The sequence below is a fragment of the Eleutherodactylus coqui genome, chromosome 4, assembly GCF_035609145.1.
Source record: "Eleutherodactylus coqui strain aEleCoq1 chromosome 4, aEleCoq1.hap1, whole genome shotgun sequence".
Classification (NCBI taxonomy): Eukaryota; Metazoa; Chordata; class Amphibia; order Anura; family Eleutherodactylidae; genus Eleutherodactylus; species Eleutherodactylus coqui.
The window spans coordinates 283,060,963-283,084,980 of NC_089840.1; the positions used below are offsets into that span (position 1 = coordinate 283,060,963).

Genomic DNA, 24,018 nt, shown 5'->3' on the forward strand with positions numbered 1-24,018 from the left:
ACTAAGTTCAACTTGCAGGGTTAATAATGCACTACTTTGATAGATCGGACATTTACGGACGCAGCGATACCAAATATGTATTTTTCTTTTATGATTTAGATTTTTTTTATTATACATATGGCAAAAGGAGGGTGATTTAAACTTGTATTACTTTTTTTTTTTAAGTGTGAAAAAGTAATGAAAAAGAAAAAAACTATTATAATTTGGTATTGGCATAATCATACTGGCCTGTAGAATTACTTTAATACATTATTTATACTGCTTAGAGAAAGCTGTGAAAAATAAAAATAAAAAACATGCCAGAATTACAGATTTTGTTAATCTTGCCACTAGAAAAAATGGAATAAAAAGTGACCAAAATTTTACTTGTTCCAAAAAATTTGATAAATGAAGACTGGAGTTCATCCCACAAAAAACAAGGCCTTCTAGAGCTCTGGCAATGGTAAAAAAAATTAATACGGCTCTTGGAAAGTGGCGACACCAAAGCAAACCTTTAAGAAAAAAAATTGTTTTAAATGTACAAAAATAGCAAAACATAAAAAAACTGTATAAACTTGGTATCACCAGAATCGTGTGACTCAGAGAATAATGTTATCACACTATTTATTCTGCGCGCTGAACGCCGTAAAAATGAAATCGAAAAAACAAATGGCAGGATTTCTTTTTTTTCCCCCTAATCTCCCTACAATTGTTTTCACAAAAGTTATGCAATACATTATATATACCCAACAATGACACCATCAAAAAGTACAACTTGTCCTGCAAAAAACAAGCCCTCATATGGCCTGGTCAATGGAAAAATGAAAATGTTATGGCTCTTGGAACGAGATTGGAAAATTAGTTGAAATTAAATGATTAGACCATTTTAAAAACCTGCCCTGGTGGGTCTGACAGGGTGGTAAGAAACCCGCCACTCAAGGGGTTAAACAAATATATGAGGTTCCCTCCCCCCCATATATATCTCCATCAATCTTAGCATTGCACCGGAAAAATGGCGGGGCAGACATGCCAAACTTAAAAATATATCACCAAGCTGTAGTGTTAAACCAAATCAAAGAATGGATGAACAAAGACATGTCCATGGGGTGGGCAGGAATAGAAAAGAGCTTCATGGCCGGAGCCTCAAGCCAAGCCTTCCTATTTGCCGTGTCTTTGTCCGGGGTATATAACTTACCGGACCTACCACTGCAACTACCGGAAATATCTCCTCCCATGATGGCGTCAATAGAGGCATGGAAAGAACTCACACAAAAATTGATTCCAAAAGACAGTAAAAAAAAGCCTCCCCTGCCTATCGAAACCTTAAGCTTTTTCTTGCCAGACCTTGCGATAAAAGAATGTTTGAAGAGGGGTATAAAGAAGATAGATGATCTACTGACCGTAGAAGGCCTAAAAACATTCCCAGAACTTAGCTCCAAATACAACTTACCACAAAAAGAACACTTCACTTACTGTAGAATAAACTCATTTCTACAAAAAACCTCTTTACATAATCTTCAAATCCCCACTACAATTATCAACCAAATCCCCTCTGGGAAAACAGGAGATAAATCAGATAGAAGAAGGTTCTATGATATACTGTCAGACAACATTTCTCCAAAGAGGAAATCCCATATACTAAATTGGGAAAGAGAACTAGGGGAAACAATATCCACAGATTCGTGGGAAAAGGCATATAAAACCTCCTTAAAATCCACTAGAGGAATGGAGATTTTAGAAACCCAAACGAAACTCCATCTAAGATGGTATCTCTCTCCTTCGCTATTGACAAATAGATTCCAAATTGGAACGGGCCTATGTTGGAGAGAATGTGGACAAAAAGGCTCCCTGTCCCATATTTTCTGGTTTTGCCCTAAACTAAATAAGTTCTGGAGTGAAGTTCTAGGTGAAATGTCAAACACCTTAAAATGCTTCATTCCTAGAGAAGCCAAACTAATCCGCTCTTAATAGGCCTCGAAAAATTCCCTCCAAACATAAGATTTTTATTGGGACACTCATTTATGACAGCAAAAACTATAATCGCTAAACATTGGAGAGAACAACTCCCTCCAACAAAGGAGGAATTCTTGGGCCGGATGGCAGAGCAATGCTTATCTGAGGGATGGTTAGCATGTCGAAACAACTCTACGAAAAAATATGAGGAGACCGGGGGAAAATGGAAATCTCAACATTAAAACAAGTTGTATATGGTCATTTGTGGGGGTTCTCTATCGTTTTGGACGCTCAAGAGCTCAACAAGTGGGCAATGGGGCCTGGAATTTATTCCATTGTACCCTGAAATCCAACGGGTGCTCCTTCCATTATAGGCCTAGCCATGTGTCCTTTAAGTAGATTAGGGCCACAAGGGGTATTATTCTGAACACGGGACAAACAGGGGGATCCATTTTGGGGTAAAAGTCTTCATTCATTTGTGTGCTGTACAAAAAAGAAAAAAAAAACAGTTTTTAAATTGACACAACTGCCAAAAAAATGAAAATTGTAATTTTTTCGTACTGCTTTGCTTAGATTTATTCAAAAATTATATGGTAAAAATACACAGTACACCCCTAGATAAATTTGTTAAGGGGTCTAGTTTTCAAAATGGGGTCAATTGTGGGGGGTTTCTGTCGTTTGGCCGCTCAAGTGCTCTACAAGTGGGCAATGGGGCCTAAATCACCTTCATGCTAAATTTCTGTTCTGAAAGCCACCGACTACTCCTTTCATTTTGGGCCCCGTTGTGCATCCAGACATAAGATTAGGGCCACAATGGGTATGTCTCTGAACACGGGACAAACAGGGGGATCCATTTTGGGGTGCAAGTCTTCATTCATGTGTGTGCTGTACAAAAAAAGCTGTTTTTAAAATGACAGAATTGACAAAAAAATGAAAATCACATTTTTTTCCTTTTGCTTTGCTTGAATTCATTCAAAAACTGTGGGGTCAAAATACGCAGCACACCCCTAGATAAATCCGGTAAGGGGTCTAGTTTTCCAAATGGGGTCATTTGTGGGGGTTCTCTTTGGGTTTGGCCGCTCAAGAGCGCTACAAAAGTGCTATGGGGCCTAAAACGCCTTCAAGGAAAATTTATGTTCTGAAAGCCACCGACTGCTCCTTACATTTTGGGCCCCGTTGTGCATCCAGATATAAGATTAGGGCCACAATGGGTATGTCTCTGAACACGGGACAAACAGGGGGATCCATTTTGGGGGGTCAATCCTCATTTTCATGGGCACTATAGGGAAAAAATATGTCTTTAAAATGACATATATGCAAAAATAGAAAATTTTATTTTTTCTCCTCTAAATTGAATTAATTACTGAAAAAAAACTGTGGGGTCAAAATACACATGACCCCCCTAAGTGGATACATTAAGGGGTGTCGTTTTTAAAATGGGGTCATTTGGGGGGGTATCTATCATTGTGACACCTATGAGCCGCTGCAAACTTGGCTTGGTGCAGCAAAACAAAGTGTTCCTCAAAATGCGGAAAAGTAGTGTTAAATTTGTACGTCATCTAAATCAGGGGTCCCCAACCACCGGGCCGCAGACCGGGGCCGGGCCGTTGGGTGTTAAGCGCCGGTCCGCAGCACTGCCGGGAACTTTTGCTCTAAACACAAGGCCCGCGGGCCGAATCCGGCCCGCTGCCTTGTGTTATGTGGCCTGCGACGTGCCGAGCCAGCTGACCACTGAAGCGATTACCAGCGGGGGCACAGCAGCTTCCCGCTGGTTATCGCGCTGATCCCGGCGCACACTGACGTCAGTGTGCAGCCAGGATCCTCTTCCCCGAGTCCCCTGCTAATTAGTTCCGCAGGAAAGGACTCGGGGAGGAAGCATTCCGGGCTGCACACTGACGTCAGGGCAAGCAGTGAGAGAGCGACAGCAGGGAGGAGGTAAGTATATGGGTTGGGGGGCTGCCTATTACTGGGGGGGGCTGCCTATTACTGGGGGTGGGGGCTACTTATTACAGAGGAAGGGGCTGCCTATTACTGGGGGGGCTGGTTATTACTGGGGGATGGGGGCTACTTATTACAGGGGAAGGGGCTGCCTATTACGGGGGAGGGGCTGCCTATTACGCGGGGCTGCCTATTACTGGGAGGGGGGTTGGTTATTACTGGGGGGTTGGGGGCTACTTACTACTGGGGGGGCTGCTTATTACTGGGGGGGGATCTGCTTATTACTGGGGGTGGGGGGCTGCTTATTACAGTGGAAGGGGCTGCTTATTACAGTGGAAGGGGCTGCTTATTACTGGAGGTGCTGCCTATTACTGGGGAGGGGGTACTTATTATAGGGGAAGGGGCTGCCCATTACTGGGGGGGCTGCCGGTTATTACTGGGGGGGCTACTTATTACAGGGGAAAGGGGCTGCCTATTATTGGGGGGGCTGCCTATTACTCGGGGCTGCCTATTACTGGGGGGGTGGGGGCTACTTACTACTGGGGGGGCTGCTTATTACTGGGGGGGACCTGCTTATTACGGCGGGGGGACCTGCTTATTACGGCGGGGGGGCTGCTAATTACTGAGAGCTGGGGGCTTTCTATTACTGAGGGGTGGTGGCTGTCTATTACTGGGGGTGGGGGGGGGGATAATTTATATGCTGTCCTATGTGTGTGCTGCCAAGACATTCTAAATGTCATAATTAAATAAGAATGCACTAAACTCCAACTCCCTTCATAACCCCGCCCCATATAACCAAAGCCCCGCCCATGACCCGCCCAACCCTGCCATGCCTTGTAAAAATGGTCTTGCTTGAAGCTGCTCCGTGGTGCCAAAAAAGGTTGGGGACCACTGATCTAAATGACAGGAATGTTACATGTGAGGGGAGGAGATCCATTCACTTATTAACCCCCGAACAGCCGCATTACAGGAATGTTACATGTGAGGGGAGGAGATCCATTCACTTATTAACCCCCGAACAGCCGCAGTACAGGAATGTTACATGTGAGGGGAGGAGATCCATTCACTTATTAACCCCCGAACAGCCGCATTACAGGAATGTTACATGTGAGGGGAGGAGATCCATTCACTTATTAACCCCCGAACAGCCGCATTACAGGAATGTTACATGTGAGGGGAGGAGATCCATTCACTTATTAACCCCCGAACAGCCGCAGTACAGGAATGTTACATGTGAGGGGAGGAGATCCATTCACTTATTAACCCCCGAACAGCCCCATTACAGGAATGTTACATGTGAGGGGAGGAGATCCATTCACTTATTAACCCCCGAACAGCCGCAGTACAGGAATGTTACATGTGAGGGGAGGAGATCCATTCACTTATTAACCCCCGAACAGCCGCATTACAGGAATGTTACATGTGAGGGGAGGAGATCCATTCACTTATTAACCCCCGAACAGCCGCAGTACAGGAATGTTACATGTGAGGCGAGGAGATACATTCACTTATTAACCCCTGAACAGCCGCAGTACAGGAATGTTACATGTGAGGGGAGGAGATCCATTCACTTATTAACCCCCGAACAGCCGCATTACAGGAATGTTACATGTGAGGGGAGGAGATCCATTCACTTATTAACCCCCGAACAGCCGCATTACTGGAATGTTACATGTGAGGGGAGGAGATCCATTCACTTTTTAACCCCCGAACAGCCGCATTACAGGAATGTTACATGTGAGGGGAGGAGATCCATTCACTTATTAACCCCCGAACAGCCGCAGTACAGGAATGTTACATGTGAGGGGAGGAGATCCATTCACTTATTAACCCCCGAACAGCCGCATTACAGGAATGTTACATATGAGGGGAGGAGATCCATTCACTTATTAACCCCCGAACAGCCGCATTACAGGAATGTTACATGTGAGGGGAGGAGATCCATTCACTTATTAACCCCCGAACAGCCGCAGTACAGGAATGTTACATGTGAGGGGAGGAGATCCATTCACTTATTAACCCCCAAACAGCCGCATTACAATAGAAGAACATGGCAAGAAAATGTCACTTTATGTTGCAGGTTATGAATTCACGTCTTATGGAAATAAAGTTGGCGCAGAACCCGTTGACTTCCTTATTAACCCCTTAATGACCAAGAGCATTCTGGCAGATAAATCTGCAGCAAACAGCCTCAAAGTAAATAATAATATAATAATAATAATAATAATCTTTATTTGTATAGCGCCAGCTTATTCCGCAGTGTCCCCATCACCCATAGCAACCAATCACAGCTCTATGATTGGTTGCTATGGGCTTCCATAAATCTGCCCCCCAGTGCTGGAGACCCCACATACCTCCAGCTGCAGCCCGACAGAAGCCATGGGGTTGTTCTGTGCTTACAGGACCTGTGATGATGTCACCGTCATGTAATCAGTGTGTGGGAGGAGACAAGGGGTCACATGACCAGTTCTCATCGCTTAGTGGATGCAGGACTCTGCTGTGTGATCTGCAGTTTATGTGTCCCATCAGGATGTATTCAGAGAGTGGATGTAGCGGAGGCGAGCGAGTGCGAGACGGAGGAGCGGAGCCGAGCGTGTGTGTGCGAGACAGAGGAGCGGAGCCGAGCGTGTGTGTGCGAGACGGAGGAGCGGAGCCGAGCGTGTGTGTGCGAGACGGAGGAGCGGAGCCGAGCGTGTGTGTGCGAGACGGAGGAGCGGAGCCGAGCGTGTGTGTGCGAGACGGAGGAGCGGAGCCGAGCGTGTGTGTGCGAGACGGAGGAGCGGAGCCGAGCGTGTGTGTGCGAGACGGAGGAGCGGAGCCGAGCGTGTGTGTGCGAGACGGAGGATCCGAGCCGAGAGTGTGTATGCGAGACGGGGAAGCGGAGCCGAGCGTTTGTGTGCGAGACGAAGTAGCGGAGCTGTGTGTGCGAGAAGGAGGAGCAGAGCCGAGCGTGTGCGAGATGAAGGAGCGGAGCTGAGCGTGTGCGAGACGGAGGAGTGAAACCGAGCGCGTGTGAGATGGAGGAGCGGAGCCGAGTTTGTGTATTGTGTGCTTAGTATGGATGCTGGGAAACATATATTTGTGCACAAAGACGACGCTGCGCTGATCGGGGATTGGGGGAGTACAATATATATTTTACATCAAACCCTCAGTGCGGCGTTATTACCATCCGCACCCAGCAGTTTGCCGAGATCACACAGTCCTCCCTGTCCCACATCTTCCTCCTCTCATGCCGTAATCTGAACACTACTCCACCTCCCTCAGACGCGCCCCGGATGAAGCGGCACCCCCCGTGCCCCGAGCCGTCCACCGCAGATCATGACTATCTTGGCTCACACACCAAGCGCGCTTCATCTGGCGATGCTCTAGGTGTGCTGAACGACTGTGGCGCAAACCCAAACAGCCAGCAGACTTCACCCACTACAAATATATGCTCAAAACCTGCGACCTCGCCCCCCACCATGCCAAACAAGTTTATTTCACCTCCCTCATCTCCTCACTATCACACAACCCCAAATGACTCTTCAACACCTTCCTCTACCTCCTCAGCCCCCAAGAACAGGGTCCCATGATGGATCTCGGTGCTGGAGAGCTAGTTGACCACTTCAAAAAAAAAATCTAATACATCCAAAAAGAAATCCCCAAACACTAAACGGCTACCGCTGATCCCGGTTGCTTCAGCACGGCGTCCATCACTTACTATTTATACTAGAACCAATGACAGAGAAGAAGTCTCCAGACTGCTCTCCGCTGCTCGCCCCACCTCCTGCTCTAGCGACCCTCTTCCCTCACACCATCTGCAGTCCCATTCCCCGGCTGTCATTACCCACCTCACCTCCATCTTCTACCTCTCCCTGACCTCTGGTATTTTCCCCGCCTCATTTAAATACTCCATCATATCCCCTCTGAAACTGACCCTTGACCCGACCAATGCTGCCAACTCATATCGAACCTCCCCTTCATCTCTCTGAGAACTCGACTCCCTCCAGTCCAGCTTCTACGCCATACATTCGACCGAAACCCCCTCACAAAAGTATCTGCCCTCACACAATGACCTGATGATGGCCAAATCGAGGGGCGACTACTCTCTACTAATGCTCCTTGATCTCTCTGCTGCATTAGACACTGTCGACCATGACCTCCTCCTTGCTATGCTTTGCTCCATCGGTCTAAAGGACACTGCTTTCTCCTGGTTCTCCTCCTACCTCTCTGACCACTCTTTCAGTGTTTCCTGCACTGGCTCTATCTTCTCTCCGTTCCCCTCCATTTTGTGCCAAGGGGGTACTCGCCTGCAGATCGCCAACCTCAACATCAGGGAAATGGTGCACCACATGTGTAGATAGACTCCAGGAGACTTAAACTTTCTTGAAAGTCTGGTGCCTGCCAGTTTTATTTCACAGCATTCCAAACATGTAAAGCATAAGGAGAGTCCATAATTTTAGGGGTCACAAAGCCACTGGGCCGCCATCGCTAACCCCACCGGGCGTCTACAGGGCATCCTCCTCTTTCAGACTAGCCACGGTTCCCAAACAGATCCCCTCCCCTCGAGGATCTCGCTAGTCCAACTTGGACCTCCGGCTAGCAGCCCTTCAGCTCCACTGAGCTAGTACTCGCTCCTCTCTGAGTCTGGCAGGAATTGTTTTTTATGTTTTGCTAGTTGCCACACCCAAAAGGTGTTAACCCTCTCAGTACCGGTATATCTATGTCTAGCCCTCCTGCTTGCATGACATCGGGAAGTTACATTTCTTAGGGGGGCACTTACTGTTGCAATTAGTATTGAATAATCGAGTTGTGACCCCTTTACCTTTCCTATTTAGGACCTAAAGAATGCTCCTGACAAATTTCATGTTTGTACGACATCAGGAAGTTAGAGAATTAGATTACACACATTACACAAGAGTGCAAGTACTTTTGCACTTAGCATTGAATAATCAAGTTGTGACCCCTTTACTTTTCCTATTTAAGATGCAAAGAATGCTCTTGAGAAATTTCACACTTGTACGACACCTGGAAGTTAGAGAGTATAGAGATATATATGATAAATCAAAATAGCTCTGTAATAACCAATTGCTTATATGTAACAACCTTTGGAATTTTTTTTTGTATAACTGTTTTAATTAAATTCTTTGTATTTTTTAAAGGCACTGTCCCACTTCTAGCAGTTTGTTTTTTTGCAGGAAGCAGATAGCTCTCTGCATTGCACAGTGGTCTAAGTTGGTACTGCCGACTGAGTCATACTGAAGTGAATGATAGTGAGCCTGCAAACCAATCTAGGCCACTGCACAATGTACAGAGCTGTCTGCTTCTTGCAGCTAAACAACTAGAAGTGGGAAAACCCATTTAATGTCTATGCTAAAGATAAAATAATGTTTTTGGCTAGAAGGTTTTCTGATGAGGTGCGAATTGAAGACCAACTTATTCTGGTTCAGGAGAAATATATCAGCTCATTGCCCGCACCAGCTGGTTTTCGACCTTGAAGTTGAGGGTTGTCGCCCTATGTGAAGACTAAGTCCCCTGTGGCTGTCACAGAAGGAGGTGCATGAGTATATCGAGCAGGAGGTTGGGATGTACTGGGGGGTCAATGAGGGGACGGCCTCAGAGTTTGTGGTATAGAACGCCTTTAAGGCTGTTACCAGGGGGTCTTTTTGCCTCCTTCATAGCTGAACAACATAGAAGGTCCCTGCGGGCCATCCGATTAGATTTAGAGCGCCGCCTTGACTTAGCGGAGGCCAAACATGTAGCATATCCTTCCCCGGAAACTTCCTTTGGTCTTAGTGACCTGCGACGGGAATATAAGCTGCTGCTCATTTAATATGCAAAAAAGAAACTTCTTTATTCCAGTCACCAGGTTTTTCATTAGGGAGATAAAAACAGTCACTTGCTGGCCAACTTGGCCAGAGAGGATCAGTCACTACCTCCAATTACAGCGATGCGGGATAACGCGGGTGCCCTAATACATGACCATAAACTAGTTAACCAAGCGTTTGCCCAATTCTATATTGACCTATATACCTCTAAAGTAAGCACCTCTGATGAACAACTGCTAGCTTATCTCGACGCTATGCCCTTCCATACGCTGAGCAGTAATAGTGCAACCTACCTGGATGGAGCCCTGAGTATAGAGGAAATAAGGGAAGCCATTAAGTCGCTCCCCAACAGGAAATTACCAGGTGTAGACGGGCTTCCTGGGGAGTGGTATGAAAAGAATGTGGAGCTTTTGACCCCTCGACTCCTAACACTGTACAACTCTATCCTGCGAGAAGGGGCTCTTCTGGATACCATGTGCAATGCCCTAATAGTCATGATCCCTAAAACTGGAAAAGACCGACTGCGGCTCTCACCACCCCATTTCACTCCTTAATAACATAAAAATTGTTGCAAAAATACTGGCGACATATATAAACTCAGTTGTTGAGGAGATCATACATGCTGACCAGTCTGGTTTCATGCCTGACAAAAGCACAGACTTGAACTTAAGGCGACTTTTCAACCATCTGACGTATAAGCACACCAACTGTGGGAAGCGCACCTTGGTAGTTATAGACCAGGCAAAGGCCTTTGATTCAGTAGAGTGGAAGTACCTGTGGGTAGTGATGCGGTGGTATGGATTCGTGCCAACCTTTATTAGGTTGGGATCCTGTATTTAAACTAATAATCATGTTTCTGCCCAGTTTTGCCCTGGGTAGGGGTGCAGGGCAGGGATGCCCTCTGTCTGCCACCTTGTTTGCCCTTACTGTAGAGCCTCTTGTGATCTAGGTTTGAACATTGCTGACACTAAAGGGGTTTAAACTGAGCGATTACAAAGAGCACATTGTGCTTTATGCGGATGACACTCTCCTCTTTCTCCAGGACCTGGAATCTTCTCTTGACTCAGAAATGGGTGGCTGCTATCCCCGATCTGCTATTGGGGGAAGATGAGGACATACTAAAGGGCTCTGGTTCTCCTTTGATTAGCGCTAGGGACAGGCTCATCCAGGCCAAGTTCCTGCACCACATATACTATACACCTTCCAGGCTGCGCACTATGGGTCTGCTCCCTTCGGCAATATGTCTGGTTTCTGATGGGACCATCATGTATGTGTTTTGGCAGTGTGCTGTCCTGAAAGACTTTTGTAGGGACAATAACTTATTTTTTCCATTGAGATAGTTGTGTGAGGGCTCATTTTTTTGCGGTATGTTTTGTAGTTTCTATTGGTATCATTTTAAAGTGTGTGTGACTTTTTCAACGCTTTTTATTACATTTTTCTTGGAGACGCCATGACCAAAAATGTGCAATTATGCCATTGTTTTTTTTTCTGATGACATTCACCATACGGCATAAATAACGTGTTCCTTTTATAGATTGGACTTTTATGGATGCGGCGATACCAAATCTGCTTTTATTTATATTATCATTACTAACATGGGAAAATGTTTATTTTTTTTTACTTTTAATTCCTCTATTTTTTCCAATAATAAAAAAAAAATAAAACTTATTATTCCTTTTTTTAGTCCCCATAGGGGATGTTTGATTGTTCATACATACCCCAATTTGACAGGCAATCTGTGAAGGCATGCCACAGACATGCCTCTATATGCATTTCTTCATGGCAACCATGGGGCTTTCAGAAAGCCTCCAGCTACTGAGACAACTGATTGGAACCCTGTGAACAATAATCAGGGAATTTAGAGGTTAACAGCTGCAATCAGCATTAGCGCTGATCATAGCTGTTGCAGGCGGGTGTATGCTACAGCGTTTCCCAGAAAATAAGACACTGTCTTATATAAATTTTTGCCTCAAAAGAGGCAGTGTCTTATTTTCGGGGGTGGGGTCTTATAATACTTACCTAACAGCCAGTGTTCGGATTCCTTGCTCTGGTCTCCGGCACTGCTGCAGGCTTCCGTGTCCTCCTGCATGCCGACAGAGTAGTTCTTCCTAGTAGCAGGGCTTGAGTACCCCATCTCCAGCAAGCTAATGCTCTGATTGGTTAATCGAGCGCCGCGTCATGAGTCCCACACGCGCCTGTACCTTTAAAAAGGGACCGTTCTTGGTGGTCCCATGATACAGCACTTTAATATTATACAAAATAATATAATTTTGTAATTATAGATATGCTGTCCCCACCAATGGCTTTGGTTTAGGGTATACAGTATACTTCCCTGAAGAGGTGCGTTTTTAGACAATGCCTGAAGTTTAGTGAGTCAGTGATTGCCCGGATAGTTGGGGGTAGCACGTGCCAGAGGACTGGTGCTGCTCTGGACAAGTCTTGGAGGCGGGAATGAGAGGTTCAAATTTGAGGGGCACTTAATCTGATTTTGTTAGCAGAGCGGAGGGCTCGGGCTGGGTACTGAATTGAGATGAGGGGCAATGTAGGGCGGCGCGATGCTGTTGAGGGCTTTGTGGATGAGGGTGCTGAGTTTAAATTCTATTCTGTATTTGACAGGCAGCCAGTGCAGTGACTGGCACAGGGCAGAGGCATCCGAGTAAGATCAGGGCTAGTCTGGGATTGGGAGGTTATTTCCTGCCGCATGTCATCAATTTTCTTTTTGAAGTAAGCAGCCAGCTTTACAGCACTGATATCCATTACTGGGGGCTGCAAATCTGGGCTGAGAATGGAGAGCAAAGAGTCAAAGAGTCATTTAGGGTTGTGAGATAGGTGAAGAGACGAGAGAGGTGAAGTAGACTTGCTTGGCATGGTGGAGTGCTAGTTTGTAGGTTCTAAGCATGAATTTGGAACAGAGAAAGTCTGCGGACTTTTGAGACTTTCTCCACAGCCGTTCAGCACACCTAGAGCACCGCTGGATGAAGCGCGTTTGAGGTGTGAGCCAGGGCTGCTGTGGTCTGCATCAGATAACTTGGGTCACGCGGGGCGGCGCTTCATCCAGGGCATGTTTGAGAGCGGTGTTGTAATGTGCATCAGCCAGGTTGGGGCAGGAGAGGAGAGAGATAGGAGACAGAGAGGACTGTAGGGACTCAGCAAAGACCTGGGTGTGAATGGCCTGAAGGTTGCTATAAGTATGGTAGGTTGGAAGGTGTAGGGAGATACTAGGAAGCTTGACAGAGAAAGAGAGGAGGTTATGGTCCAAGAGCCGGAGAGGGGAGTTAGTGAAGTTGGAAGCGGAGCAGAGACGGAGGAAGACCAGATCCAGGAGTATTGCCATCCTTGTGAGTGGGAGACTGCAAGTTGTGAGAGACCAAGGGAGGAGGTGAGAGAAGCTGAGAGGCAGATGGAGAGACGGGGTAGTTAGTGGGGATGAGGGTTGGGATTTTGCAGGAGAACAAGTGGGGGAGCCAGGTGGCAAAGTGGTCCAGAAGCAGGAGCAGAGCACCTGGGGCGGTAGATAACTGCTTCTTACATGGACAGCAGACAGAAAAGTCGTAGGGCATGTACCTTAAATGATGGGAAAGTAAGTGAGGTTACCAGGGGGAGGGCCTGGAAGGTGCATTGGAAGGAGAGAAGAGCACCTACTCCTCCACCTCGCCTGTTTTCTGGTCTCAGGGTATGGGAGAACTGCAGTCCACAATTCAGCAGGGGAGGCCGTGTCAGACTGCTGTATCCACGTTTCTGTTAGAGCTAGCAGGTTTAGGGATTTAGCTGTGAAAAAGTCATAGATGGTGGGGAGTTTGTTGCATGCTGACTGGCAGTTCCAGAGCATTGAAAGGAAATTAGGGAGGATATGCACAAACTAGTGGTTGGGCTAGAAGGGTGACTCAGTGGGGCAGGTGGGGGGTAATAGTTAGGGGCACTAGAGGGTGGGCCAGGATTGGGAAAAATGTCCCCTGAGGCTAGTAACAGCAGGATAGCGAGAGGGAGCAGGTGGGTAGGGGATTTATGAAGGCCGATAGTTATGTTTCATTGTGGCTTCAGGGGGATTGAGTCCTTTAGGAAAGTGAAGAGTGCATGTGAGCTGTGCATAGGTGAAGAAAGGAGAGAGAGGCTAATATGGATAGAATGTACCAGAGGTGAGCGTTGGACATAGGTTTAATAGAAAACAGTAAAGATAAGAATAGAGACTACAGTAGTAGTGATGATCAGGAAGTGCAGGGTTTTAAGACAGTTTATGCGGCACACCTGTTTCTTGCTCTGTTGAACTGCCATGTTAAACTTCATAAATGTTACACTAAACTCCGACACAATTCATCACAGGGAGCATATGTGTGTCAGTGAATGGAAACTACTTTTAAAACCAAGCAACAGCCAACAGCTGGGAGGGACTAGTTTAGGTAGATTCATTAAGCATATAGCCAGTGACCCACCCAGAGGTTTTATGGCTTGCTTACATAAACAACACCTCACCACTATGATATAATGTCCATTATTTATGAGACGATGCTAGATCGAATGTCTCCGTAGTGGTCATCTCTTGCAATTGTTCTTTAGATAGCATAGAAGGACTTGAAGAGTCTACCTGTTGACAACTAGAGATGAGTAAGTGTACTCGTTAAGGCCGATTTTGCAATCAAGCATCACTATTTTTGAGTACCTGACTACTCGGGGGAAAAGATTCAGGGGGCGCCGGGGCTGAGTGGGGTGTTGCAAGAGTGGGGGGGAGAGGGAGAGAGCTCCCCCCTGTTCCCCACTGCTACCCCCCGCTCCACCATGCTGCCCCCCCAGCCCCCGGTGCCCCCGAATCTTTTGGCCCGAGTAGCCAGGTACTCGAAAATAGCGGTGCTCAATCGAGTAATTGCTCGAAACGAGTACGTTCGCTCATCTCTATTGACAACGGTTATGGCTTTCTCTTTTAGTGTCCCCTTTCCATTTCATTTCCTTGACCGCCAGACGGGAATTCCGGTCAGAAATGGAAGCTGGTGAATTAACCAGTGAAGGAGGCATTTCAAGGTCCATTGCTGCCAAATCAGGGTCTTGGTAGGTGAAATAGGAGCCGTCATGGCTGTATATCTTCAGGGTTGCCGGGTAAATCAGCACAACCTTGATCTGCCTCCTGTACAATAGGGGAGAGTGCTTTCATTTTGCACTGAACTTCAGCAGAATAGTTCGCAAAAATCAAGGTTTTGTGTCCCTTGAATTCCAGAGTGTTCTGGTAGCTTTTAAAGATCCTTAGTATTTTAGCTTTATTAGCGTAGTTTAAGTACTTTACTATGACAGGACGTGGGCGGGGCTTAGGATCTCTTGAACGTTTCTCTTGCCATATGCGGGGGGTCTGGCCCTAATCGGTAAGCTTGCTCCGTTTTTCAAGAAGATGTGATGCCCCAAGCGGATGGAATTTCTTGTTTGCATATTTGGTATAAATATTTCTGTAGGTAAAAGCAAATCGAGAAACAGAATGGTAGCGCTCCAATGGTTAGGGGGAAAAATTATTATTGAGATATAAAAAGAATTTCTCAAACAACGTCTAGGATTGACCCAGACATAACGGGACCCTCCTGGTGTCCTGAAGCGTGAAGGCAAAAAGTAACCTTGGTTGTATTCAATGGATGGAATTCAATGAGGGATCCAATAGTGCTGTTCAAAACAACATCCCTGGGGAGAGCGTCACGAGCTGGCTCTAGGTATGTAGATACCAGAGAACAAGAAACCGTGCTAGACAACAGTATAAAAAAGACCTCCTGGCGCTCCAGCAATATGGCTATGGTGGATAACTTACTTTGTAGGGGTGCCAGGTCCGCGGCACCCCTCAGTCCCAGAAGGCGTATAGTAAATCAGATGTAGAAAGATGTTTTCAAAGTTCAGTAAGTTTATTCTGCAACACGTTTCGGCTTCCTAAGAAGCCTTTATCAAGCATAAAACATATTACAAATGACACAAATATGTACAAATAAAGGTTACCTCCCCGTGTATGTGTGGCGTATCATGTGAGTCTCGGAGTCTCAATCCTGACGTGCCTTCCCGTCAGATTAGTGTTACTTCCGGTGGCTTCAATGGAACGCAGCGATGCGTGTTACCGATAGACCCGTCACGGGGTGAAAAGGCGTGGGCGTTGTCACGTGATATAGTAGCGTCTGGGATGGAGCGCAGCACGTATATCCTTAATAAATTTGATGGACTACCAGTATTTTAGATAGGGGATAGTCATACGTAGCGTCTAGCGGACAGGCATAGAGAGAGGGGGGGCGTGGAAAATGTCTTGCGGTATGACACGGTGACGTGAAATATCACTTCGTATGACGTGATGACGTCATACGTGGTACGCCTTTATATGAGTTCATATCACGTGAGTGGACTGGAATATGTCATGTGATGTGGTGCAATGGTCATGAGGGTATTACGTGGATTAGCATGGTGACGTCATTTTGGGGGCGTGACATTTATTGATATCACGTGAACGGACGTGGTGGAGACTTGTTATTATCACGTGAGGAGGTTGGATTGTGTCCTATGATGTGGTATAATGACCATAGGAGTATCACATAATTAAGCTTGGTGACACTGCTTAGGGGTCGTGACGCTACATGGTATCACATGAATGGGCATGATGGGGGAATGCTAATTACTAATGGAAGGCACGTGACAATGTCAATTGGAGCCATAAAGTATGTTAATGTATTAGATTAGAAACAAGACTTTAGCAAAGAATATGGGAAATAAAACTATAATAATAGTACAGTATAGACAAAGGTATAGGTGATAGAACAACAGGGAGAAAAATAGTTTTAGGAATATAAATAGAGTTAAATTAAAGTATAACATATTACATAAATCATCACAATCATATAGACAGGTGCATATTGTATTCTACGGCTGTGCAGGTATTTGTTTATAGGTATTGTGAGACAGTGACCGGCAAAGTGGTGGAGGGCAGATATGTTTCGCCTAGGATGCTCTCATATGTGGCTTTAGGGAGGTACGTGTCACCGAGCAGCCTGGGCTCGGTGGAGGAAGCCAGCATTTGTGTGTCAGTAACACTACGTTACTGACACTGTGTCGTTTTACAAAGTGGTTCCAAGCCGCATAGTCCGGGCCGGCTTCTCCTGGAGTGGTCAAAGCGAAGGGTGGGATGGCCACTCCCACATACCAGGTGAGGCTGGTAACAGGCCTCATAAAAACCTGGGCCTGCAGGTCTTGAGTGTGGTGAGACCTCTGCAGGTCTGAGGACCAGACTGGCTGTGCGCAGCAAGCCGTGTTTTTTGACAGTGAGTAGTCAGGACCGATCTATGTATAGTGAGTGCTCAGACGAGCAGATGTTCATTTCTGTTGGCCTGGAGTTAAAGGGGTTGTCCCGAGGCAGCAAGTGGGTCTATACACTTCTGCATGGCCATAATAAACTTTGTACAAACTTTGTAATGTACATTGTGCATTAATTATGAGCCATACAGAAGTTATAAAAAGTTTTATACTTACCTGCTCTGTTGCTGGCGTCCTCGTCTCCATGGTGCCGACTAATTTTCGCCCTCCGAAGGCCAAATTAGCCGCGCTTGCGCAGTCCGGGTCTTCTCCTCTTCTCTATGGGGCTCCGTGTAGCTCCGTGTAGCTCCGCCCCGTCACGTGCCGATTCCAGCCAATCAGGAGGCTGGAATCGGCAATGGACCGCACAGAAGCTCTGCGGTCCATGAAGACAGAGGATCCCGGCGGCCATCTTCAGCAGGTGAGTATGAAGACGCCGGACCGCCGGGATTCAGGTAAGCGCTGTGCAGGTGGTTTTTTTAACCCCTGCATCGGGGTTGTCTCGCGCCGAACGGGGGGGGGGGGTTTAAAAAAAAAAAAAACCCGTTTCGGCGCGGGACAACCCCTTTAAGGCCTGTTTTACTTTGTTTTTGCTGAAATAAACCCAGGCGAAGCCTGGACTAAAGAACTTTATTTCCTTGTGTCACTGTCTCTGGCCGTAGATGCCCAGGCGGCTACCTTATCCTGACGCTAATCCCTCACATATGGTGTTTGGATGCGGGCATCGGTCTTAAAGAGGCATACACCAGTTAATGGACATTTTGCTACAGCAATTGGAGAACTGTTGCTAAGGGCAACCGCCCAAGAAAGAATTGTCTGGAGACTTCCGTAATCCCATGTCCTGGGTGAAAGCTGTAACGGCGCAGTAATCAGACACGGCCAAGATGGAGGAGCTAATGAAGCAGTTAATTCAGGCGAACTCCAGCCTCCAGCTGATGACGGCGACCCAGCAAAAGATCCATGAGTAGGCCATGAGAGCTTAGGCCGAAACTAATGCTCTCCTGGTGGAAGCAAACCGTTTAGCCTTGCAGGAGCAACAACGTGTTAACCAGCAGTTGCAAGACCAAGTCCTGGCGGTGGCGCAAAGTGTGCAGAGGTCGTCTGGTTCACTTCTCACCGCCCGTACCATGGTACAGGTGTCCTTGCAAAAGATGACATGCACAGACGATGTCGAGGCCTATCTCGCTGTCTTTGAAAGAGTGGCAGAGAGGGAGAAGCTACCGATGCCTCAGTGGGCTGAGGTAGTGGCGCCTTTCCTGGGAACCCCAGAAAGCCTATTTTGACCTCAGTGAGCAGGATGCTAAGGACTATGCCAAACTCAAGGGTGTGATCCTGGCTGTTTTGGACAAGCTTGTCCACGCGTTGCCCCCCCCCCCCCCCCCGTAATCCAGCTCTGAGTGGGACAAGGGGGCCCCAAAGATGTGGAATAGCTCGTGATCCTCGTCGAGAGGTATAAAGCCACAGAAGACTTATTACAAGCCGCACCTCCTGGACGTTCCAACCCCGGGAACAGCAAGTCGGCCAGAGCATCTGGTAAGATTGTTCCTTATTTAAGGGGTGTCAAAAGTGTCCCAAAGGGAGGCGGCTCGGAGGGGGATCACTTAGGACAGAAGAGGAGTCCCAAATGGACAGTTCGGTCCTAGGTAGAACCTCAAGGAGACCGGGGCCCCATGCTGTGCTGGCGCTGTCATGAGCTCGGGCATATTGCCGCCAACTGTCCACTCACAGTGGAGCCAAAGGACTGTGACTCAGCCAGGCGGAGTTCAATGTTCGCACGGCCAGTATGCTCTGCAGAGACTGTGTCAGAGACTGATCGACAATTATGTTGCATAAAGGTGAATGACTTTTCGGTGACAGCTCTACTGGACTCCGGAAGTTTGGTTACGCTGGTGCACTGCAGCTTGGTCAATCCCACAACAGTCACCGACCGTTGCATGGGGGTGGTGTGTGTGCATGGGGAACACCAAGAAGTATCCTATTGACTTTGTAAGACTTGTGACTCTGTACGGACTTGCCACTTATGAGGTGGTCGTCGTAAAGTCCTTAATGCACACCGTGATTCTCGGGAGACACTTTCAGCAATTTTGGGACTTATGGTGAAGCCAAGGGTCATCTACAAGTATTCTTCACAATGCTGTAAATGTGTATCATGTGTGTCCAGAACCGTTTGACAATGATGGTACGGTTCCGGCAGTAGGGGTGACCCAAGAGAATGGGGATAATTTTCCCTTAACAGTACTGGCAGGTGAGACTGAGATACAGGACAAAGTGGTTGCTATGCCTGACTTAGAGGTCTCATGTGCTAATTTGGAACTGAGCAGCTCCGAGATCCCACCCTAGTGAAAGCCAGGGAAAATATTAAGGTGGTAAATGGGGAACCCCAATACCCAGGGGCGGATACAGTGTTTCCACACCTGGCAGTCAATCAAGAACTGTTGTATCAGATTGACAAGGTCAACAGCTGGTGGTACCTCAGTCCTATCGCAGAATGGTCTTTGACAAGGCGCACAAGCATGTGCTAAGAGATCATCTAGGGGGCAAAGAATCTAGGGAACGCGTCCTTCAGCGTTTTTTCTGGCCTGGGGTACATGGGGACGTAAAGCGATACTGTAAGTCTTGCCCGGAGTGCCCTTGCCCATTCTAGAGGTGCCGTTTAAGCAGATTGCTATATACCTAGTCGGCCCCTTAGTAAAGTCTGCCAGGGGTCACCAACATATATTAGTGGTTGTAGACTATGCCACCCGCTACCCCGAAGCAGTTCCTTTGTGCAATACTTCGTCAAAAGGTATTGCAAGGGAACTACTTCATATGTTCTCCCGCACGGGTATACAAAAAGAGATCCTGACGAATCAAGGAATCCCCTTTATGTCAAAGGTCATGAAGGAGCTATGTAAGTTGCTGAATATTAAGTACTTACGTACATATGTGTACCACCCACAGACGGATGGTCTTGTTGAAAGATTCAACAAGACCCTAAAAAGTATGCTAAAAAAGGTAGTCAATAAGGATGGGAAGGACTGGGACTGTCTGCTGCCATATTTAATGTTTTCAATCTGTGAAGTCCCACAATCCTCCACTGGGTTCTCCCTATTTGAGTTAGTTTCTGGTAGACGTCCACGGGGGCTCCTTGATATAGCTAAGGAGACCTGGGAGCACGAGTCTACCCCCTACAGGAGTGTTATTGAACACATCTCCCTTATGCAAGACCGAATTGCGGCAGTCAAGCCCATTGTTAGGGAACATTTACAGCAGGCCTAAGAAGCCCAAAGCCAGGTATATAACAGGTCCGCCAAGGTGAGAAGCGTCAACCATGGGAATCGGGTACTAGTGTTGGTGCCCACCCTAGAAAGTAAATTCCTGGCAAAATGGCAAGGTCCCTATGAAATAATTGGAAAGGTCGGAGAGGTAAACTACAGGGTGTACCAGCCGGGTAGGCGGTAACCAGAACAGTTGTACCATGTAAATCTAATTAAGCCATGGAAGGACAGAGAGACCCTGACTGCGGTGAGCGCCCCCCGTAGTGTGGTCCCAGAGGTGTGTGTCTAAGTCCCAAAAGCAAGAGTGTAGGGAATTTATACAATGTAATTCGGTTGTGTTCTCTCTGATATACCAGGGTGTACTGGTATAAAACACGACATTGTAACTGAACCAGAGGTAAAGGTTCATTTGAAACCGTACAGACGAGCCATATCTGAGGAGGTCAAGAAAATGCTAGACCTCGGGGGGATTCAGGAGTTGAAAAGTGAATGGTCCAGCCCTATCGGGCTGATACCAAAACCTAATGGTTCTTTACGCTTCTGTAATGACTTCCGGAAGCTAAATGACGTGTCAAAATTTGACGCATACCCAATGCCGAGAGTAGACGAGTTAATTGAGAGACTGGGTCATGCCAGATACTTTTCTACTCTCAACCTTACTAAAGGTTACTGGAAGGTTCCCCTTACAGAGAGGGTGAAAGAAAAGACTGCGTTTGCCACACCAGACGGGCTGTTTCAGTACGTCTGCCTACCTTTTAATTTTGCATCGAGCTCCAGCAACCCTTCAAAGACTGGTGGACATCATACTCAAACCCCATTTTTGCTGAAATAAACCCAGGCGAAGCCTGGACTAAAGAATAGAGATAAGCGAACGTACTCGTCCGAGCTTGATGCTCGTTCGAGTATTAGCGTGTTCGGGATGCTCGTTATTTGTAACGAGCACCACGCGATGTTCGGGTTACTTTCACTTTCATCTCTGAGACGTTAGCGCGCTTTTCTGGCCAATAGAAAGACAGGGAAGGCATTACAACTTCCCCCTGCGACGTTCAAGCCCTATACCACCCCCCTGCAGTGAGTGGCTGGCGAGATCAGGTGTCACCCGAGTATATAAATCGGCCCCTCCCGCCGCTCGCCACAGATGCATTCTGCCATAGCTCAGGGAAAGTGCTGCTGATGCAGGAGCTGCTATAGGGAGAGTGTTAGGAGTATTTTAGGCTTCAAAAAGGCTGCTTTTTGCAGTGTTGCACTTTTTTTTTTTTTTTGTATATCGGCCGGGCAGAGCATTGCGCCCTGCAGTAATTATTATACATCGTCCAGGGCCAGTAGTGCTGGTGAGGCAGGGACAGAAGACATATTAATAGAATATAGCCAGTGTGCCTTTCCAAAAACATTTGGGAAAAAACATCTATTTGGGCTGCCTGTGACCGTCCTCTGTGTACTGCGTCTCTGCTGGGGCTAGTTGTCCTCCTAATTCATATGCAGCCAGCTAAGTGTTACAGCAGGCTTGCGCAAAATTATTTCCTGGCTCTGTGTTGGCAGTTACATCACCGCTATATTGCAGTCCACAGTGCTACAGTTTGCAGTTATTTGACATACTCCAGGGCCAGTAGTGCTGGTGAGGCAGGGACAGAAGACATATTAATAGAAAACAGGCAGTGGGCCTTTCCAAAAACATTTGGGAAAAAACATCTATTTGGGCTGCCTGTGACCGTCCTCTGTGTACTGGGTCTCTGCTGGGGCTAGTTGTCTGCCTAATTCATACGCAGCCAGCTAAGTGTTACAGCAGGCTTGCGCAAAATTATTTCCTGGCTCTGCTGTGCGTTCCGTAAGCGAAGTCAGCCTCCAACCACAGGCCAATAAGCGGCACATTTAATTACAGCGTTCTGTTTCTGCACTACTGCTAATACACCATGCTGAGGGGTAGGGGTAGGCCTAGAGGAAGTGGACGTGGGCGAGGACGCGGAGGCCCAAGTCAGGGTGTGGGCACAGGCCGAGCTCCTGATCCAGGTGTATCGCAGCCGACTGCTCCGGGATTAGGAGAGAGGCATGCTTCTAGCGTCCCCACATTCATCTCACAATTAATGGGTCCACGCGGTAGACCTTTATTAGAAAATGAGCAGTGTGAGCAGGTCCTGTCGTGGATGGCACAAAGTGCATCCAGCAATCTATCGACCACCCAGAGTTCTGCGCCGTCCACTGCTGCAACTCTGAATCCTCTGGCTGCTGCTCCTCCTTCCTCCCAGCCTCCTCACTCCATTACAATGACACATTCTGAGGAGCAGGCAGACTCCCAGGAACTGCTCTCAGGCCCCTGCCCAGAATGGGCAGCAATGGTTCCGAATCCTTTCCCACTGCAGGAGTTTATCGTGACCGATGCCCAACCTTTTGAAAGTTCCCGGGGTCCGGGGGATGAGGCTGGGGACTTCCGGCAACTGTCTCAAGAGCTTTCAGTGGGTGAGGAGGACGATGACGATGAGACACAGTTGTCTATCACTCAGGTAGTAGTAATTGGAGTAAGTCCGAGGGAGGAGCGCACAGAGGATTCGGAGGAAGAGCAGCAGGACAATGAGGTGACTGACCCCACCTGGTTTGCTATGCCTACTGAGGACAGGTCTTCAGGGGGGGAGGCAAGGGCAGCAGCAGGGTAGGTTGGAAGAGGCAGTGCGGTGGCCAGGGGTAGAGGCACGGCCAGACCGAATAATCCACCAACTGTTTCCCAAAGCGCCACCTCGCGCCATGCCACCCTGCAGAGGCCGAGGTGCTCAAAGGTCTGGCAGTTTTTCACTGAGAGTGCAGATGATCGACGAACAGTGGTGTGCAACCTGTGTCGCGCCAAGATCAGCCGGGGAGCCACCACCACCAGCATGCGCAGACATATGATGGCCAAGCACCCCACAAGGTGGGACGAAGGCTGTTCACCGCCTCCGGTTTGCACTGCTGCCTCTCCCCTTGTGCCCCAACCTGCCACTGAGATCCAACCCCCCTCTCAGGACACAGGCACTACCGTCTCCTGGCCTGCACCCACACCCTCACCTCCGCTGTCCTCGACCCCATCCACCAATGTATGTCAGCGCACCGTGCAGCCGTCGCTAGCGCAAGTGTTGGAGCGCAAGCGCAAGTACGCCGCCACGCACCCCCACGCTCAAGCGTTAAACATGCACATAGCCAAATTTATCAGCCTGGAGATGCTGCCGTATAGGGTTGTGGAAACGGAGGCTTTCAAAAGTATGATGGCGGCAGCGACCCCCACGCTACTCGGTTCCCAGTCGCCACTACTTTTCCCGATGTGCCGTCCCAGCCCTGCACGACCACGTGTCCCGCAACATTGTACGCACCCTCACCAACGCGGTTACTGCCAAGGTCCACTTAACAACGGACACGTGGACAAGCACAGGTGGGCAGGGCCACTATATCTCCCTGACGGTGTGAGGGTATATGTTTTGTGAGGGTATATGTATATATTGCCATATGTTTTTTATGCTTTTATACCTGTATGCAAGTTCTATTCAAAGTTCAAATGAGAAAAACTTATATGTCGCCTTATATCAGATATTCCAAAGGCCTTGCAAGGCGAAGACAAAATGTATTTTAAACACAGCAAAGAAGAATCGGAAGAAGGCCGAGTGCTTGGCTGTTTTCCCGGAGGCGCCGTTTCAAGATAACGACTGTTCAACTATGTATATAATTTTCACTGTCTCAGGCCGGAAATCCGGACTTCCCATATATGGTTATGCGGTGAATTTGAGCCAATGAGAACATTACCCATTTCTAGTGATGAGACCAAAGGG

The 24,018-nt window shown here is 47.6% G+C and overlaps 2 protein-coding genes across 2 annotated transcripts in view; both read right to left on the reverse strand.

Annotated features, from left to right (window-relative positions):
- The window catches only part of LOC136624495 (oocyte zinc finger protein XlCOF29-like), a 51,600-nt gene extending 45,346 nt beyond the window's left edge, over positions 1-6,254 (reverse strand). The window contains exon 1 of the mRNA XM_066598480.1: positions 6,225-6,254. The gene's annotated coding sequence lies outside the window, so the exon portion shown is untranslated. The remainder of the gene's footprint in view (positions 1-6,224) is intronic.
- Positions 1-24,018, reverse strand: part of LOC136624385 (oocyte zinc finger protein XlCOF22-like) — a 177,948-nt gene that overhangs the window by 57,849 nt on the left and 96,081 nt on the right. The gene's annotated exons all lie outside the window — the stretch shown is intronic.